Here is a 20,970-nt window from a genome sequence, read left to right as displayed (position 1 = left end):
TGTCACAATCTCACTATCATAATTATGCTTATGTCTACAATAACAGTTACTCTCTCACCTTTTTGTCCTTTAAACTTGTCAACAGAGGTAGGTAGTCTGTGGTGCTCTTATGTACATTCACCTTTTCTTTAAAACTTTTTGTTAATCGATTCACAGTCTCCGCGTTAATACGCAGCCTGATCTTATTCGAGTCAACTTCTACCCTTACCAGGCTTTTTTTTTCGAAGTCTTTCTCGTAGTCCCCACACAGAATCAGCCACACATTCTTATATTTACAGTAAATGTTATCAATCGCTTTCATCACCAAACGTACACATTGTTCCGTTTACATCTTTTGTCATTCCAGTACATGTTGATTAAACCCAAGACATGCTTCCCTTGTTACGCTTACCTTATCTCTGCAGGAGTGCCTGGAGCCTCTGGGCTGGGGTGCGACTAGTGCATATGTTGACTCTGAGGAGGAGCACCTACCAGGTGTGGGTATCCTAGCATGAAGAAAAGGAGATGTTACCTCCCTGCCACCCTTGGTTCTCTCCCTAACTTTCCTTGACACCCGGGACCCTTGTGAAGTTCAGCTCACCTGATGGTTTATGATGATGAGCTCTCCATCCTGCTGTTCTTGCAGGGGTGCTAATCTTATGTGCTGGTAAGTTGTGCTTCACCAGTTTCTTCACTGGGTATTAGGCCCATGCCGGCTGTGGCTTAAGGATGCTTATTCCTGCTACTGTCTTGTGGTTCTGTATGGAGTTATTCCAGGGTAGTGTTGTTTTCACACTGCCAGTTCAATGTGCGATGTGCTTCCTCTGTGATGGGGTGCAGTGCGATTCTGCTGGACGGCAATGCTTTTGAGAGAAAGCTCAAATGTGCTGCGCTCTGGGCGAGTATAGATTGCAAATAAGTCTTTCTGCTTGCTGTCTCAGCGCGCTCTAGTAACTTCCTAATGTTTTAACAGTATCTCTCTGCTTGCTTTCCTGCATTTGGTGCGTTTGGGTTAAGTGCTTACATAATCCTAACAATGTCGTTCTTGCACTTGGTGTGCTTGTAGTAGTTAGATCTGACAACGTCTTTCTTGTATTCAGTGCACTCAGGGTAAGTATTTTGTTGGTTCTGACAATGTCTTGCCTGTTTTTCTAGGAGTGTCCGGAGCAGAGCCGGCTGAAGGAATGAAGCAGCTGAGTGCGTCTACGGAGCGGGAAGCAGAGGAATGATCACGGCAGCTGAGTGCTGGAAAATGGATTTGAAGAGCCGGAGGGGTTGCGTTACTGCAACAGTGAGTATAAAGTGTATTACCGACCTTGTTTTCAGCTGCTCTTTGGTTAACGCTGTGTTTTGTGTCTTCTTGAAGGTCCGGTCGTCGGTAAGCGTCATGCTGCTTTAACAGCCGAATAACACGAAGCACAGTCTAGTAGTTGGGGGTGGCTTATATAGCCAGCTACTGGCAAGCGACTACTGCTGAACCCCTTTGGCCCACTAAACCACCATCTTGGGGGGGGGGGTGTTTGGAAGTCCTTCTACCCCAATGTTATTGACTATGTAGGTACCACCTGCACCAGGCCTGAGCCCACCTAACCTGTACACCAGCCCTTAGAGGTCTGAGCCTGAGAACACCATGATGTTCGCAAGGATGGGCTGTCAGGTCCTGGCTTGGTTGGATTGTGCTGATGAAAACATCTAACCAACCGGGAGGCATGGACGTTCCCACTGGGCTCCCATGTTCTATCTTCTGGCCCATACTCTTTCCAATTAACCAGGTAATAAATTGTTCTTTGGACTATCTTAGAGCCCAGGATGTCCTTAACTTCATATTCAGGTTCACTTTCACTTTCCAAAGAGATTGGAGATGGGGGTGTTTTGACACGGCTGCCGGGTTCTACGGGTTTGAGTAGAGACATGGTAAAAACTGGATGCATGCGCATGTTGGAAGGCAGAGCTAGTCTCATTGCGACGGGGTTGATTACAGCCTTGATAGTATACAGGCCCAGTAACCTCAGATGGCCCTTCAAAGGCACGTGTTTAGCTGCTAGCCAAACTTGTAAGGCCTATGTTGGGAGATACAAACGCCCTTGGTAATATGGTAAGCCGGCTTGGATGGTACGTTGAGTGTGCTCCTTGGCCCAAATCAGTAACTTGTCTGTGGACATGTGGAGTCTTATTCCTGCTTAAAAGTAATGAAGGGGGGAAGCTGTGGTCATCAGGACGCCAATGACCTTGTCTCTCGGAATGATGGCTACCAGTTCGGGTGTAGAATAGGCGTCCTCTCCCTTCCCTAGGCGTGACAACGCATCAGCTTTCCTGTTGCGTGCTCCTGGTCGGTATGTGATGACAAAGTCAAATTCCACAAAAGATAATGCACAGTGAAGCTGGTGTAATGATTACGCCTTGGCTGACTGCAGGTACTGTAGGTTTTGATGGTCTGTGATGACAGTGATGGTGTGCCTTGCTCCCAACAGGTAATGCCTCCATTCCTTGAAAGCTGCTTTGATGGGCACTAGCTCTTTGTCAGTGATAGCGTAGTTCAGTTCTGCTGCTGAAAATGTCTTTGACCAGAACGCCACAGGATGAAGTTGGCCAGTCTCTGGACTTGTCTGCGAGAGTACTGCTCCCATTGCGACGTTGGAGGCGTCCGTATCAACCACATATGGGAGGTCTGGTTTTGGGTGCTGCAACACCGTGGATGTGGTGAACCTGTGCTTCAGAGCTTGGAACGCCTCCTCAGCTTCTGGAGACCAGTCAAACTTCTTGTGTTTCCACAGTAAGGAGGTAATTGGATGCACCAACTCTGAGAATCTGGGTAGAAAACGACGGTAGAAGTTTGCAAATCCTAAGAAACTCTGGACCCATTTCACTGATGTAGGTGAGGGCCAGTGGAGGATTGCGTCTACCTTCTGATTATCCATTCCTATTCCTTGTGGAGTCGGAACAAAACCTAAAAACTCAATCTCTAAAACATGAAAAGAGCACTTCTCTAGTTTTGCATAGAGCTGGTCCTGCCGACGTTTTTCCAGAACTGCTCGTACATGGGCTACATGGTCTTGGATTGTGGTGGAATAAATAAAAATGTCGTAGATGTATACTATAGCGCATACGTCCAGCAATTTCCGTAGGACATCAATCATGAAATACTGAAATGCAGCTGGAGTGTTGCAAAGCCCAAAGGCCGTTACCTGGTACTCGTAGAGACCATCTTTGGTGCGGAAAGCAGTCTTCCACTTGTCACCTTTCTTAACTCGTACCAAATGGTTTGACCCTCTGAGGTCCAACTTGGTGGAAATCTGCACGTCCTTCACCTGGTCTAGGAGCACCGGTATCGGTGGGAGTGGGTACCTGTTTTTAACAGATATCTGGTTCAATGAACGATAGTCAATGCAAGTACTTAAGTCCCCCTCCTTCTTTGGCACGAAGAAGAGGGGGAAGCTGCTGGTGACTTGGATGGTCGGATGAAACCGTTAGCCAGGTACTGGTCCAGGTAGGTTTTCAAATGGAGTTTCTCCTGCTCGGTCAATGCGTAAATCCAGCTACACAAGACCTGAGAGCCCGGTATGAGGTCGATTTGACAGTCATACTGTCTGTGAAGAGGTAGAGTGTTTGCTTGCTCCTTTTGAAAAATGTCTTGGTACTCCGCATACTCCGGGCGCAATGTCCCCACTAGGCCTAGAGCTAGAATAGAACCAGCTCTCTGGACTGTCTTGGCCAGGCCTCTGGGCGTAGAGCCATCTGCATAACAGGAATCCTCTGCACTTGTCAGAGAAGGTCAATGTTCTTGCACACCAGTCAATGTTGGGGTTATGGGCTTCCATACAAGGTATCCTGAGGATACTCTGGAACTGAGGTGTGCTGATTAGATCGAATTTGATGTCCTCCCTATGCCCGTCCTGACATAACAACGTAAGCTCTTCAGTGCAGTGCATCACCGGTCCTGACGATAGTTGAGTACCGTCTACTGCCGTGACATTCCCAGTTTCCGATTTTGGATGGATGGAAACCCCAATGCAACTTGCCAGCCTGTGGTCCATATAGTTGCCCACTGCATCGCTGTCCATGTATGCCTCTAAGACATGAATTCTGGAAGGCTGTTGGTGACAAATCAGGATCACAGGAACAATCAGGTTTGAGGTCTTCTGTCCCTTCTCTTTGCTCGACAAGTTGACCTCTACACTTGTCGGGCATTGACGTTTTCTGAGCTGCTGTCGATCTCTCCCTTGTCTAAGGCTCCCATCGTCTTCATTGGTGGTTTCACTGGACAATTCCGGAGGAAATTACCTGCCTTTCCGCAAAACTGTTGCTGCCTCCTTTCCTCCCTTTCTGCTTTTGTAAGCGGGCTTCAAACGCCTCTCAGCTGCATGGGCTCTGGACGTGGCTCCATGGGACGAGCAGGACCTTCCCTTGTATGAACAAACAACGCCTGTCCTTCCGAGCATGCTCGATATATCTTGTGGTCCTGAAACTGGTGGTCTAGTTGTACTGCCAGGTCAATATACTCAATGCAAGCTTTGGGGGGATTGACCACCTGAGCCAGGACGTCCTTTAGCTGACCCCGCAAGCCTCTGCAGAACAGGGTTGTCCTCTTTTCTTCAGGCCAATTGGTTTCAGCAACCAGTCTGTTGAAGGCAGCTATATAAACTAACAGGTCGTGACTGCAATGACAACAATTAATTATCCAAGGCTTGTCCTCGCATATGACGGGCAAACAGCTTTTCCAAATCCTGCTGGAATCCTGGGAAGTTGCACAATAGTGGGTCGTCCCTGTTTACCAGTGGAATGGACCAATCTGTAGCACACCTTCCTAAATAGGACAAAACGAAGGCTACCTCGGTCTGATCTATAGGGAAAACCCCCTGTTTGCAGAGAAAATGCAAGCGGCACTGATTCATAAATACTGCATACTTGTTGGGGTCCCCAGTGAAGCATTCCCGGGGACCAAAGGCATGGTACCTGGCACTACCACTTGAACATGGGCTACTGCAGGAGGTATTTGTGGCGTGCCGCCAGGCAGCGGGGCATGTCCAGCCTGAGTTTGCAAGGACTGCCGAGCCAGGTCGTCGGTACGATCCCTATTAACCACCAGCTCCCTTCGTAGAGCATTGGTCTCTGCTCAGGCTGCATGTACTTCAGCTCAAAGTTCCCCTAGCAACTGGGATAGTTGGTCTATGTCCGAGGCCTCCATGATGCTCAGGCAGAGATTGAGACTTTTGGGCTTTGCGTTCTGTTACGCTTACCTTGTCTCTGCAGGAGCGCCTGGAGACTCTGTGGTGGGGTGCGACTAGTGCGTATGTTGACCCTGAGGAGGAGCACCTACCAGGTGTGGGTATCCTAGCATGAAGAAAAGAGAAGAGTGTTACCTTCCTGCGACCCATGGTTCTCTCCCCAACTTCCATTGGCACCCGGGACCCTTGTGAGGTTCAGCTCACCTGTTGGTTTATAATGATGAGCTCTCCATCCTGCTGTTCTTGCAGGGGCGCTAATCTTCTGTGCAGGTAAGTTGTGCTTCCCCAGTTTCTTCAGTGGGTCTAAGGCCCAGGCCGGCTGTGGCTTAAGGATGCTTATTCCTGCTACTGTCCTGTGGTTCTGTATGGAGTTATTCCAGGGTAGTGTTGTTTTCACACTGTCAGTCCAATGCGCTTTAGCTCCTGCGCAATGTGCTGCTTCCTCTGTGATGGGGTACAGTGTGATTCTGCTTGACGGCGCTGCTTCTGAGCGAAACTCCAGTGCTGCGCTCTGGGTGAGTATAGATTGCAAATAGTTAACAAAGTTTTTCTGCTTGCTGCGCTCAACGCGCTCGAGTAACTTCCTTATGTTTTAACAGTATCTCTCTGCTTGCTTTCCTGCATTCGGTGCGTTCAGGGTAAGTGCTTACATCATCCTAACAATGTCGTTCTTGCGCTCAGTGCGCTCGTAGTAGTTAGATCTGACAACGTCTTTCTTGTACTCAGTGCGTTCAGGGTAAGTATTTCCTTGGCTCTGACAATATCTTCCTTGTTTCCTTAGGAGTGTCTGGAGCGGAGCCGGCTGGAGGAACAAAGCAGATGAGGGCGTGTCCGGAGCGGGAAGCGGAGGAATGATCATGGTAGTCGAATGCTGAAAAATTGATCCGAGAGTCGGATGGCTGTGTGGCTGCAACCATGAGTGTAAAGTGCATTTCCGACCGTGTTTTCAGCTGCTCTTCGGTTAACGCTGTATTTTGTGTCTTCTTGCAGGTCCGGTCGTCGCTAGCGTCACGCTGCTTTAACAGCAGAATAATGTGAAGCACAGCCTAGAAACTGGGCATGGCTTATATAGCCAGCCACTCCCAGCAACTGGCAGCTACTGCTGAACCCCTTTGGCTCACTAAACCACCATCTTGGTGGGTCAGGAAGTCCTTCTCTCCCAATGTTATTGACTATGTAGGTGCCACCTGTGCCATGCCTGAGCCCACCTAACCTGTACATCAGCCCTTACAGGTGTGAGCCTGAGACCACCATGATTTTGGGGCCATTTAACCTGTGAAGGGATGGTTGCCTGCAGAATATAGTGTTAATAGCCATGACATCCCTGTACCCTCAGGTCCTCTTAGAGCAATGATCGTTGATTGAATATAAGGGTTTATTGAGCACGCTTCAATAATCTCCAGGCCTATTCAGTTTTTTATAATTATTAGTCCAACCATTGGACGGCCTTTTGGCCCCTTTATTGCATTATTTGAGAGTATACTATACCCATCCATTACAGGGCTGTCATCAACCAGGTTTCCTGCAGACATAGGATGTCAAAGTCCCTAGTTTCTATCTCCATCCTGTTAAATAGATGGGAGAACCCCCTTGTATTCCAAGCACCCATCACAATCTCGTAATTTGGGTTAACAGTTGCTTTTTACCATCTCCAGCGCACCTCACATGCCAGCCAATCCAAGGATGTATCCTCTTGTATTTCGGGGTTTGGTATTTTTTTGTTATGCTCCTCAAGTCTTCTTTTACCCCCCACGTATTGGATCAATTGTTATTTCCAAGAAACCCAGTTCACGCTCAACACTGCAATTATCCTCATTGTGTAAGACCCCAATGTACTTATGCCTGTTTGTTGATTTGCCTCCTTCTTTGTCACCTTCTCTTTTTCATTCTGGGATTTTGGTGTTTCTTTCTCTTCAGGCCCCTCTAGCCTTTCTCTATTCACCAAAGCTGTTGTATTGTCAAACCCTTCTGGTCTCAGACTGGGGGTAGCTTCAATGAGTAATTTTTGTATTATCTTAGATTTGATATGGAGACACACCAGGTCAAGGATTCTTTCTTTAGGAAATTCTACGATTGAGATGCCATCGTGTTCAATTGTTCTTAATTTTGGAATATGGTGTAAAAGTTTCATCCCGTTGTTACGGTTCAATTCATCATTTGCCGTCAAGACCCACTCTGCTATAACTACAATTTTTCCTTTTTCCTTAGGACTGTAACTTAAGTCCATTTTCATTTTTTTTTGTTCTTTGGTCACGTGAATTTGATAGCATTTCTCCCATCAATTCATTGTTAGTGCCCAGGCCCTTTACTTCAGGCACTGTGGTTTCACTTTTATTTCCCTGTCCGGCGGACCTGTTTACACCCTGTGTTGTTTCATCCAACTTCCTACTGGATGCCATGTCTATTAATCTGAATATAAGGGCTCCTTTCTTGCTCTCTGGTGATCTTCCTTTATGGGATGCTCTTCATCGCCCCTTAACTCAGTTCTTGGTGGTTATGGGGATATCTTTAGGTCATCCCCAAATTCAATATCCTCATCTTCATAAACTGAGATGTTCCATAAATCAGGGTCTATAGAGCTTCTGACCTAATTTTCATGCTCCAAGTCCTTTGATATTCTTTCTACCATTGTTGCTGCTCTCTCTTCTGTTTGGTTTAGTGTTTTTTTTATTTTTATTTTTTTTAATTTTTTGGCCTCTACCATGCTCAAAAGACTTTCTTTCATGTTTCTTAAGAATTTCCTTTATTCGTTTGATTTTGTTGGCTTGTTCTGTGACTCATTCTTACTCTTCTTTATTTGCAAGGCCTTATTTTCTCAGGTTTGTCCTTTTGTATTCTGTTTTTGGGCCAAAGATCTCAAAGTTTACTTTATCGTCAGATCTTGTTTACACCATTCCTTCGGGGGGTGGGCGTGTATGTTTCTTCGTCGTCTTCTACTAGCAGTACTTTCTGTCTATCATCCACATGTCTTTTCTCCTGGCTTTCACTGGGTTCTTGAGTCGTTCTCTACGCCTTCTTCACTTTCTTTATTGCCTTCCCTCGCCATCCACCAGGGGTCATATATCACACCCTCAATCCTTGGTACTTTGCCACCCTCTTACTTTTTTCAATGTATCTGGATTTGACACTATACTTGTCTTTCGTACCACATTGGAATCCTTAAAGTCTACATCTTCCTTATCTGTTCGTCTTGGCCGATAATTTAATGTTTTTTGTCCCCAGGTCATTCTTTAGATTTTGAATACTTCTGCTAAAGTTTGATTTTTTTCTTAAGCCCTCAGTGATGAGTTCAAGTATTTGTTGGTCTCTTAAATCACCTTCCTGTCTGGCATTCTCTATTGATTACGCTCTTGCTGTCACATAGGCTTCCAAATATATAAGTTTAGAATGCATCATAGCAATTATGGTAGCCTGATCCTTAAAGCTCTCATGTATGGTATCCTATAACTTTAAGAACCCCAAGACATAGAATCACTTGATCCGCCAGTTCCTTTTAAAAAAATGTTTACTTGTTTTTATTGGGTCCAGGCAATTTCAGTAAATTTCGTTGTTAAGACCTAGAATTTCCTATCTCGGAATCCAAGGAGTCCGTTGAGTCAGAATCACTTTCAGTGTAACTCGTGATTCTGCTCCAATTTGTTAGTTCTTTGTGTGGCTCATTACTGTACAGTTCGATTGATATTGTTTCCACAGGTCTTTGCAATTCCTTAATGAGGTATTTAGCCCAGTACCCCAGTTGTTGGTTGCCTTCCAATTGGGATGGGATTCCCTTTTCCTGGGCATCACTTGATGTATTTTCCCTTATCTTCCTTCTATCCCCTCCCCGTATACTTTGCATATCCCATGCAATATTTGATAGATCTTAAAATGTTTCCACCATGGCCCCACTAGCTGGAATTTGTATTCTGCACCACATCAAATGGCCTGCTCCTAGGCAGGCCTTTGTTCAGTACTAAGTGGACTGTCAGTGGGGCTGGTGGGGGGGCTTTATTTTGCTCATATGAATTGCGTTTTTGCTTGCCATCACCCTCTCAATGAATTCCAATTCCATTTCGCACTTTACACTATTTGGACAAGGGGTCAGATCCTTTCTTATTCCTTCATTATTTGTCGTCGGCTCTCATACCTCAATTGGTGCTCCGCCCCTTACGCACTCCACCTCCTCTTCCATCTCCATTTGCCGTTCTGCAGAGAGTGGCTTAACCAGACTCCACACCGGACTGCAATCTCTCATAATGTCCATACTTATGGGGCTGACAACTTCCTTACTGGTCTAATTATTTTCCTGTGCAACAGAGGCTGTCAATGATGTATGTGGGGCCGGCATATTCTCATTCGCCTGATCTCTATGGCCTTTGCCCCCCTCCATTACCTGATGCATACCATGTTTATGAAGAGCTCCCTGACTATCAAGTCGACATACATGAGGGGATGTGAGGGATAGTTCGGCCCACGTCTGTGACACTTGGGTGGGGGGCCAACTTACATAGTTTAGGTGTTGTGTAAACCCTCTCTGTTTTGAGGCAGACATACCTTGTTTTCGGCACTCCTGCCTGCGTCAGCTCCATAGATATTGTAGAGGATAGCAAGCAACGCACTTGCAAGAAATTGCAATCTCGCCTGTCGTCTCGTCCGTTGTAGCACTTCTTTCACCACGGCTCCTCCTTGCTCCATAATTACTCACTGTTACATGCGTTGACTTGAGCTTAGAATCTTAGATGTCAAGTTATGAATTAGAGGGGGGATGAGGGACGCGTGCATTTACCAGTTTACCCGGCGTTCTTCCACACGACTCACTGGCCTCACAGGAAATACACTCACAATACTCTGCAATGCTCCGCGTCTGGCTATGGTGATTTGAATGCAGTTTGAAATGGGAATAGTAGACAGTCTCTCCAGGCTCCAAGCGGCAGTGTGTCTGCACGAAAACACACTCACTACACTCTGCGACGCTCCACATTCGGCTATGGTGCTTTGAATGCAGTTTGCAATGGGAATAGTAGACGGACTCTCGAGGCTCCAAACTCCAGTGTGTCTACACGGAAACTCGCTACATTCCCCATCTATAAACCAAAGGTGTGGCGCAAGTGGACCTTAATCTATTACATGCCTAATTCAGTGACTTTGGGCTTCTGTCACTTTCAAAGACCAATGCTAGCAAAGTAAAGACAACTATATAAATTGTATTTTATTATTAAAAGAATAATTGTTCAATTATAGGTAGAATGCTCAATGGAGTATTAGCCCATATTCGATTCGGATTATACCTATGGAGTAGAGAATTAACAGGCTAGCTAATTTAAATAATTGTGATAGAGAATTAATAAAGCTTAAAATGTTTCCCCTTTTAAAAGTGGCTTACGTACGACTTAATGGATCCATGGACCAAGTCTGGAATATTAGATAGAGAAGCTAGGTCTGCACAAAAGAAAAATCGAATAGCGTGTTATCACACATGGAGAACATGTCTATAGATATTCATAGTAGACTCCAACCACAGCAAAATTGCTGGAAAATGTTAACGCCTGCTAATGTGTGTTCCATAGGCAAAGGCTGGCTGTCTTACATTGTGGGACATTACGTTACGTGGTCTCTTTAACACATTATGTAATTTAACCCATGTACATAACTGGATTTGAGGTCCGCTTACAATTATTTTCAATGTTTTGATGTACAATTTACAACTTTGATCTCTCAGACGCACAGAAGCCATGGGGTAAAGGAAGTTAAAACAACAGATCAGAGTAATTTTAGGACACTAGAAAGCCCAGATTTAAAAATAGAAAATAGATGGAGGAACGGTCCCAATTTTCGTAAGCTTACAGAGAGTGACCATAAGACTCAGAGGGAGAGAATATTTTTCTATGACATTGACAGTTTGCGCATGCGCACAGCCTTTGTGTAGGTCAGTTTTCATTACAACTGGCACCCACTGTTTATTTGAGCAACGCGACCGTGCAACTTTTCGGCCCAATGCACTGCTGTTTCCATGGGCCCACATGGCCGCACAAGGTAAGGAGACCTCTGTGTACTCAATATTGGATGGAACGGGGCATTCCTGTCCCGTGTTCCTTTAGAAACGCCCTGAGATCAGCTTTTCCTTGTGTTTCCTCCTCCCTCCAGCCATACCCCTGAATACAACCGTGCTGCAATCTAAGGAAGCAGACAATTGAACTACCAATACCTCTACTTCACTTTAGAGCCTTGGGGCCCTTCACAGCTAATGAGACCCCAAAGCAATGTGTATCACCTTGTTACATACTCTAAACAAACCAATGTAACGGCTGCAGAATACTATTATTGTATCTCCACTCTCCTCCTGACCAAGCCTCTGCACCTTTTTCTTTTGCTCTGCAGCTCATTGCATGAACAGAGATCGTGATCTTGGACCACAAACCAAATAAGAAGTCGGAGTTAGGAACACGACCTCTAGACAGTACGCCTATTCAGGTGGGTGCACTTAGGGCTTTGTCATGATGCATGCCTCCAGACTTCAGGATCAGACCAGCCTTCCCCGGTTGCAGGCTCCCATGGGGACCTTTAAGACCCCAAAACGTTTTCAGAAGCCTTCCTGGAGCCAGTCCTGGCATCATTGGCACCAGGCTCATATTATTTAATCATGTGAACAAGGATTCAGTGAACATGGAGGCACACATAGCCCAGTCTGGAGGAACTGAGCCATGCAGTCCAGTTTCCAGGGTGTGGCTGGGCTTGGGACTACTTTACCTGGGACTATTTGATCAAGGCTATGTAAACCACATCCAAAGGACAGAACATGCTTCACGTTATTCTGCACCCCTGCAGCGTTACGCTCGCCGTGTCTGCTCAGCTCCTGTTTACCCAGACTTCAGCCACCCCTCAGGAACCACGGACCATCAGCACCTGTTGGAGAAAAGGAAAGAGAGAACAAGCGGAAGAACAGCGGTTTTGTCCTTACCTAAGAGAAGCTGTCCTCCAACTCCATCCGAACAGCCTTCTCTTCTGCCGTTCCTGGGAACCACTGCACCTGCAGAAAAAGACACAAGAAGGGAAAGCGAATACTAACCCGGAGGCGACAGTCTTCCAGCATTCCAACAAAGCGGTTCACGCGATCGCTGCTCCAGAGTCACACCGCACCTGCAGAGAAATCAGGTTAGTCGCGCAAAGGAAAACCCCATTTTAAATACATCTCGACGCCGCATTCTCGTGCTAACACTCACCTGCAGAAATACTGCAAAGCTTTGCAGTGAGGAGCCCAATCCTTCATCTGGCACCTCCAAAACCACACCCGCAAAGGAATAAGCACAATAGTGAAGTCTTTGGCAACAAAAGAACACTTAGCAAAACTGTTACTAAGAACCGATTGGTACAAAGGCTTACCTACCCAGTCACAGCTGGTCTGGATTCCTCTACAGGCCCAGGATCAGTGACGCAACTTGATCCTGTGAAAACACCTATGAACATTAAAGCGACCCTGCATTCAGATGCTGGACGGAGAGCCCACCATTAAAACCCCTAAGGTGAGATATAAGCACAGAGGGAAGCGCTAGGAGGTTAAGGGAGGTGGAAGTCTTGCCTATCCAACGCAGCCGGTTAACATCTCCGTTCAACATTCTAGGCAAATGCCCACTCGTGAGAGAAGTAGTGAGACGGAGAAAGACACGTGCAGACGTTCATCACTCAGCTTCGTGCGATGCCCCCGTGGAGACCAGGTGAGCGTAACAGGCTTTTCCACTTGAGCTGAATGTACCCCACAGTGTTTCAACAACAGGGTGCACTCCTTAGTGGTTCTTCCTGTATCCCTACACTAGATCCCTAATATGAAGTCCCTCTACAGTGGTGCAACTATACCGCATAATAGCACCCGCTAACAGCCTCTGAGTGAAGAAACTCTACTCCCTACAAGGTCAGTCTCTTTCGGGCATCTTAATAGCCCTCTCCTTTTGTTAATGTTGCAGTCTGCAGTGCATACTTGGCTACAGTTTTTTTCCCAACAGTTATACTTCCCAATAATTTAGATTTTTGGTGTTCCCCATTAGGGACTGCACCAACCAGGTCCATATGAAGGCATACCTAACCGTAACCTGCCAAAACATCTAAAGAAGTGTCAGGACTCCAAAATAGGAAGACCTGCCCGGAACTATTTGCTAATAAATCGTGACGTCGACCAACACAGAGTAGGCTAACACTAAATACCCCAGGTCTCATTGACTAGGGACCTTTGAGAAGTGTACTTCCACCAAGGGGGCGTGGCTTGGTGGCCATGCGAGCGTGAGCTAGTCTTGGAGAGCTCCCACTCGATCCGGAGACAGATCCTGGAAAAAGGCCATAAACAGAAGGAAAACGATAGAGGAAAAGCTGGGGAAGGCATCGGAAAGCCCAGAGAACAAGCAGAAGAAAGTCCGAGGAAAATCGGGACTGAGAAGGCTGAAAACGGAGAGTGCGAGATACGCGGCACCACCACGCAAAATGGCAGACGCGCCTCGCTGAAACAGCCGCTCACCACCGAGAAGAAGGCGGGCGCAGGAGGAAGGAAGACAGGACCCGGGGGCGCCGCCGGTGGACAGCCAGCCCAGTGAATACCACCAAGCCGCCCGGGAGAAGGAAGGAGACCGAGAGATGCGCCGCAGCGCTGTACCGAGATAGACGGAGGAGGCGCGAACGCCCACAGACCGCAGCACAAGCCGTGGCAGAACGGAAAGGGACCAGGCGGGCAGCAGCGGCGCCGGAGGACTGGAAGGTGCGCCCCCCCCCTGACAGACAGCAAGGGGGGCTGGAGGTGAGGACGCCGAGAGCTCCAGCGGAAACCCCCTGGGTAATCGGACGCCGGGAGCCCCAGCCGGGGAAAGGAAAAGAGAGCCCGAGGCCAGAGGACGAAGGGGGTGAACGGAGCGTCCGGCCCCGACCTGGGGACCGGTGGACGCTCCCTTGAAGGGGAGGGTGACGCGTCTGTGACGGGCCCCTGCGGGAGGCCAGTTTCCACCAACACACGCTGGGGCGGATGGCGACAGACAGCAGGGCCACACCCGAGCCCGCCTTGGGGGCCATAGCACAGACCCCGGCCCAAGCAACAACGACAGGCTACCACTACGAAACTGCACGAGCAGGATCCGCATACTGGCATACAGCAACCGAAACCAACATGCCAGACAAACCAAGAGGTGGTAGGGGGAGGCAGACGGTCATGGAGTCATTTGCCCGCAAGAACGAGGATCAGCAGCCCGAGGCAGCTGAAATGGACATGGTAACGTCACATGTGGCGCACGGAGAGATCAAACAGGTGGAAGGGAGCATCCTGGAGGCCATAGAAGCACTAAAGACCTCGATAGAAGGCAAGCTGGATGCAGTAATCGTAGACGTGGGGCTCCTTCGGCAGGACACGAGAAACCTGGCAGAGAGAGTGACAACGGTGGAACAGGTGCAGAGCAATACAGCGGACATGACCGCCTCCCAAACACAAATGTCAGAGGCACTGGAACGCATCAGAACGCTAGAACGCAGAGCCGAAGACGCGGAAAGCAGGGCCAGACGCAACAATGTACGCATAGTGGGGCCGCCGGAGGGGGAGGAAGGCAGAGATCCCACGAACTACATTGAGAACTTACTGATCCAAGCGGTGGGTGCCGGGACCCTGTCCCAGGGTTTCGTTGTGGAAAGGGCGCATAGAGCATTAACCAAGAGACCACGCCCGGGGGCACCACCAAGGCCTATGATCGCGAAGATCATGAACTTTAAAGACAGGGAAAAAATCCTGGCGTTCTCAAGAGACTGTGGAGTCATAACCCGGAATGGAGCCAGGATAACCATTTACCCCGACTACACGGTGCTAGTGCAAAGGCAGAGAGCTCAGTTCTGGCCGACCAAAGACCGCCTTAGGGCCGCGGGCGTGAAGTTCATGCTACTTTACCCGGCTAAACTCAGTGCTACATAACGGAAGGACACAGATCTTTGAGACCACAGCGGACGCCCAACTGTGGATGGACCAACAGGGGTTCCCGCAGCCGGAAGAGGGGAACAGACGGAACAGAGAGGCGCCCCGACGTGACAGAGAAGGAGATTGAAGATGGAACGCAAGACCCGGGCGCCCGGCAGAACTGGGCGAAACAAAATCTGAGGAACACTGCAGCGAGCCGCAGGTTACTACACCACTTCACTGCAATGAACTTAAAGACAAAACGGGAGAGAAGACACAGGCATACTCCCTGTAAAAAAGTGAAAGAGCAGGATAATCAACAGCTCACGAGTTCAAGGCCTAAACCAAGAACATACTGGGAGTACAAGACTTCTGGAACTGGACCGCCAAGACCCACAGTAGGAACCCCAAGCAGAGACAATGTTTATAGTGCCAGTTCTAAGGCACTACGCCGCGACAAGTAAGCCTGAGGGAAGGAAGGCGACACCTGGAGAGCGGTGGGGCCCGAGCAGGGGGAGGGAGGCTGGGCGTTTGTTAACGTTGTTTTTAGTTACAGTTGTTAGGAGGTTAAGTTCGTGGGGTGAAGGCACGAGGGAAAAAGGACATGGCAGACTAAGAAACCACGGCAGAGACACGGAGGGTGGACACGTGAGGCGGACCCCGGGCGCCAGGGGTCAGCGAAGCGCACTGAAGGAAAACACCGGGGAAAAAACGAATCCAAGAACTGCAAGAGCAGCTAAACCCCTGGGAAACGCGGGGGATGGAGGACGTGTGAACCGCACAAAATACCACGGAAAAGATGCGGGACGAGGACCCCCGGAAAGAGACACGTCAAGAGGACAGGAAAGTGTACGGGCCCATGGGACAGTGAGGGCCACTAACACCTGCCCCACAAGAACCGAGATGACCTAAATATCGTCACATGGAATGTTAGAGGGCTAAATGCATACGTCAAGAGGCTGAGGGTCTACACCTGGTTAAATAAAACGAGAGCCCACGTTGCAATGCTGCAAGAAACGCACCTGATGGTCGAAAAACAAACCAAAGTGGCCAAAAAATGGGGAGGTCAGATGTACAGCTCACCGTACTCTAATTACGCAAGGGGGGTGATGACCTGGATCGCCCCGAGCACTCCATTCCAGCTCATCAACCAGGAAAAAGACACTGAGGGTAGGGTCCTGATCGTCCATGGAATGCTGGAGAACCGGGAGGTGTGCCTGGTGAACACCTATGCCCCCAATCATGACGCAACAGCCATCTTTGAGTCACTCACGCCCCGGCTGGCCCCGTACAGGAACGCTACGATCATCTGGGCTGGAGACCACAATTGCACACTGGAACCCCGACTAGACAGGTCGGACGATAGGCACAGACGACCAGCGCCACCAGCACGGAGGTTGCGGAAGATACTGGATCAGCTGGAACTGGAAGACATCTGGAGAAAGGTACATGAGGGGGGAAAGGGGATGTACACATTACAGTGCTCCGCATCTTTTCACGGGAAGGGAAACATTAGGCGAATTCACTGGGGCACATATACATGCACGAACCCTGTCTGATCACGCCCCCTTGAGAGCCACATGGGCACATACACACAGGGGGGCCCCCACGCCCACATGGAAACTAAGGGCAGAAGCACTGCTGGACGGGGAATTTCAGGAACATATCCAAAGCACGATAGAAGACTACTTTGAGCATAACTCTGGTAGTGTGGACAGCACGGTGACGATTTGGGAGGCCCTCAAGGTGGTGGTCAGAGGTGCGGCAATGGGGAAGACAGGTGGACTCAGGAGGGAAACCCTAACCCAACTGGACGCGTTAGAAAGGCAGATTGCGAGGGCCGAGAAACGGGCGGGGGAGATCGGAGGAGAGCAGGATGACCTCCCCACCCTGCGACAACAGTGCATGGTGACTTGGGAAAGACTAGGGTGCCTGGATTATGGGAAGTACATACAGAGGCTGCACGCAGAGGGGGATAAGCCCGGCAGGCTCTTAGCCTGGATAACCAAACAGGAGACCAAGCGGGAACCAATTAACGCAATCCAGAATAGTCAAGGGGAGGTGGTAAGGTCCCAGGAAGGTATAAACGCGGTGTTCTCGCAATTTTACGAGAAGCTGTACACAAAAGTCCAAGAGGGGGAGGAGGGAGACCTGGAGGACGCCTTCGCGGAAATCAGGCTCCCGCAACTCACTGAGGAGCAGGCCCAAATGCTGGATGCCCCCCTCACAGTGGAGGAACTGGCGGAAGTAATCACCCAACTGCCGACAGGGAAGACCCCGGGACCGGATGGGCTACCGGGGGAGTTCTATAAGAAGTACAGAGACAGTTTAGCCCGTAGATTGCTAGAAACATTTGAGGAGGCATATGAGACTGGGAGGCTCCCGAATAGCATGTCGGAATCCATTATAGTGCCGATACTTAAACCAGGGAAACCACCCCTCGAGTGTGGGTCCTATAGACCAATTTCCCTGATAAACCAGGACTCCAAAATCCTGACAGCGGCATTAGCTAACCGGCTCAAGAGAGTGCTACCCACCCTGATCCACACTGACCAGACAGGGTATGTACCTGAACGAAACACGACATGGAATCTCCGGAGACTCCATTACGTCATTGATGGGACTAATCATGTAGAGCGGGAGTGCGCAGTAGCTTCACTAGATGCGATAAAAGCATTTGATTCGGTGAGCTGGGACTGGCTTTTGGGAGCACTCGCCCACTTTGGGATAGGGCAGGGGTTCCTCCGATGGATAAAGTTGCTCTACAAAGACCCGAGAGCAAGGGTCAGGACGGGTAGGATTGTCTCCGGGGAATGGAGCATAGGGCGAGGTACGAAACAAGGGTGCCCGCTGTCACCAATGTTATATATTCTAGCTTTGGAGCCATTCGCGGTCTTCCTAAGAACGGATTATATGGATACGGGCATAGCGATCGACGGGGTGACACACCAGATATCGATCTACGCAGACGACGTACTGCTCTACGTCCAGAACCCACGCACCCACCTACGAGATTTACTCGAGGCACTAGGGGCATTCAGTAGACTATCGGGAATCACTATTAACAGGGAGAAATCCTCACTGTTCCCCCTGGCGGGCCTGCGAAAAGTGCCACCAGATCAACTGCCGCACCTGGGCCTCACATGGACCCCGACCACCTTTAGATACCTGGGGGTGGACATTCACCACAACACTGCGGACACACACATAGCCAACACGCAGGCGGCCCTGAACAAAATTGAGCACGCTATGCAGTTCTGGAAGACCCTACCGCTGGGGATGATAGGCCGAGCGGCCTTATTGAAGATGACGGTCCTGCCCCGGCTCCTATATTACTTTGCTAATATCCCTTACAACATCCCGGGAGCTTTCTTTAAACACCTGCACAACCTGGTGAGGACCTTCCTGTGGGGAGGGGGGAGAAACGGGGTAGCACTGACTACATTACAGAGAAGCCACGAGTGGGGGGGCATCAAACTCCCGGACTTTTTGTACTACTACCTAGCGGCACAACTCCAATTTGTGGTGAGATGGCTGGGAGAGGACATCTCCCTTGACGCAATTCTTCTCCGACCAGCACTCAGGCAATATTACCTGAGGGAACTCCTCTGGATGCCAGCTGCCCAGGCTAGGGCTCTTCCTAACATGGCCCAGCTGGGCCGAACGCTATGGGAAAGAGCCTGGAAGACGCAAGGCATGCAGGACCCCTGCTCAAGACAGATCCCCTTGGCGGGTCTGGTAGATACCCGCATAACAAGCCTGGCCACGTACAGGGCACAATGGGAGGACAAGGGGGTAGCCCAAATAGGGGACCTGTGGCAAGAAGGACAGTGGGTCGGATTCCAGTCCTTGGTGGAGGAGCAAGAGGTCCACAAGGGCCAGTTCATCCTGTATAACAGCTTAGTACAAGCAATGAAGAAGAGGTGGGGAACCATGCCAGAGGCGGAGGCAGAGGATACTGGGGGGGCGCTGGATACCTGGTATGACATTTCTGAAGGAGGACACACCGTGTCCAGGCTCTACGAGCAACTACTGGGTACCACTAATAGGAAGATACTGAACGTGCGGGCAAAGTGGGAAGAGGAGCTCCAGCAGCCCTTCCAAGAAGGAGAATGGAATAGAACCCTCCAATACACTAAAACAGTTTCTAGGAATGCCAGGTTCAGGCAGCTGCAAATCTACATAGTCCATAGAGCATACCTAACTCCCAAAAGAATGATGAAGATAAGAAAAGGACAAACTCCCAGCTGCCCACGCTGCCGGGAAGAACAAGCAGACATGGTGCACATGTTCTGGTCGTGCCCCAAAATAACAGAGTTCTGGAATATGGTGAAGAATAAGGCGAGGACGGCAGGAATCCATATGCAGGCCTGGTCACCTAGGTCTTATATACTGGGCCTGTTCCCGAGGGGGGGACAGGCAGATGGCACACGTGGCAAAAATGAAAGACCTGATGACAATACTGGCGAAGCGCCGCATAGCAATGGCATGGAACACGAGTGAAGGACCCTCGGCAGAGGGCTGGTGGGCAGATCTACAAAAATGGGCGACAGCGGAAACGACCGTCTGGACGAGAGCCACACAGAGGGGCGAAGGCAATAGCGGAGCCAGAATACTGGCGTGGAACACCCTGGTGCGGGACTTGTTCGGAGACGGGGCGGAAAACAACAGGAGTGACTCTGATGACTCGGAAGGAGGACAGGCTGGCCCGTCTATGCCCTATGCCCGGGGGCAGAATACAGACCAGAGGGAACTCAGTGAGTGGGGAGGAGGTGGCCTGGCCGGGGCCGGAGCAAATAATGGATAATATAGACACAACTCCAAGGTGCCAACACATGTGTTCACGGACAAGGAGAGGCCACTCCCAGGGGAGAGGGGGGGGTGGCCGAGACGACGGTTTCTCTGTTATGAACTTAACAACTTTGGCGAGTGGCCCATGGCGATAATGGACCACGGACATAAGCAATTGCCTTCAAGGGGAGGGGGGAATCGGGGGGAGTTGGGAATGTATTTTTCCTTTGTTGTTAAACCAATAAAAAGAAGTTAAAAAAAAAAGTGTACTTCCACCAAAATTATGTGGAACAAATATTCTAAATGAGTATTAGAACAATAAAGATGTAATTGCGAATGCAGAAAAACTTTTTAACTGTCCTTAAATGTTGATGTACATAGCTAATTACGCTTATTATGCTTTTTTCTGTACCGTATGTAATGTCTTGTTAAGGAACCTTGTTTGTACCTGTATATCAATTCAAACCTTATGGATTGAAAGTACTTTTAGAAATGAATGCACGTCACCATATATATTTTTGAACTTATTTGGTTGAAATAATTTTGAAAAATGAAAAAATAAAAGGATGGGGATTGATGTACCATTACCTTGCACCTAAATATAAAAAATCAGAATCACAATTAAATTGTGATTGTACTTTGCTGTTGCTAACAATGCTGGTATTCTTGAAGACCTTAAATGTAAAAAAGCAGTAGAAAATTGAATGCACACTACTGTGCTCCGAAACAAACCAACTAGGACAACTTTACGTTATATGGTACAATTAGATATTCATCAAACTAAACTATTCATAGGGAAGTTGTCACGTTCTTCATGGCCGCTCTGAACAATTGTTATCCTTGCCACATGTCACCTGAACCAATTTCATGTGTCCAGTGCCTCCAACTTTATCTCTAGCCCCCACATCATCTCTGCTGCATTATGTGGACCTTTCGATGGGTAGGCCGTCCTCTTAGCCAACTTCAATGCAGTCGGTGTTCTCTCTGACTCCAACACAAAGGCCTGTTCTCCAAGTGTAAGCTTGGAGCATGAAATGGAACAAAGAGGCTTTATTTGTAGGGTTCCTTGCGTTAATGCATTCA

General features: G+C 48.8%; 1 protein-coding gene across 5 annotated transcripts in view; it reads left to right on the top strand.

Moving 5' to 3' along the window:
- LOC138511558 (ATP synthase subunit C lysine N-methyltransferase-like) overlaps positions 1-20,970 on the top strand; it is a 409,142-nt gene that overhangs the window by 38,792 nt on the left and 349,380 nt on the right. Inside the window, exon 2 of one of the 5 annotated variants that reach the window (XM_069627315.1) lies at positions 1,135-1,270. The exons of 3 other annotated variants lie outside the window; for them this stretch is intronic. The gene's annotated coding sequence lies outside the window, so the exon portion shown is untranslated. Of the gene's footprint in view, positions 1-1,134; positions 1,271-11,580; positions 11,655-20,970 lie in introns of those variants that run through there. One more of the 5 variants, XM_069627316.1, reaches the window with a different exon arrangement.

Source organism: Ambystoma mexicanum, chromosome 6p (genome assembly GCF_040938575.1).
Source record: "Ambystoma mexicanum isolate Mex_15411 chromosome 6p, UKY_AmexF1_1, whole genome shotgun sequence".
Taxonomy (NCBI): Eukaryota; Metazoa; Chordata; class Amphibia; order Caudata; family Ambystomatidae; genus Ambystoma; species Ambystoma mexicanum.
The sequence above is the reverse complement of the archived record's forward strand: the minus strand, read 5'-3'. Positions and strand labels throughout refer to the sequence as shown.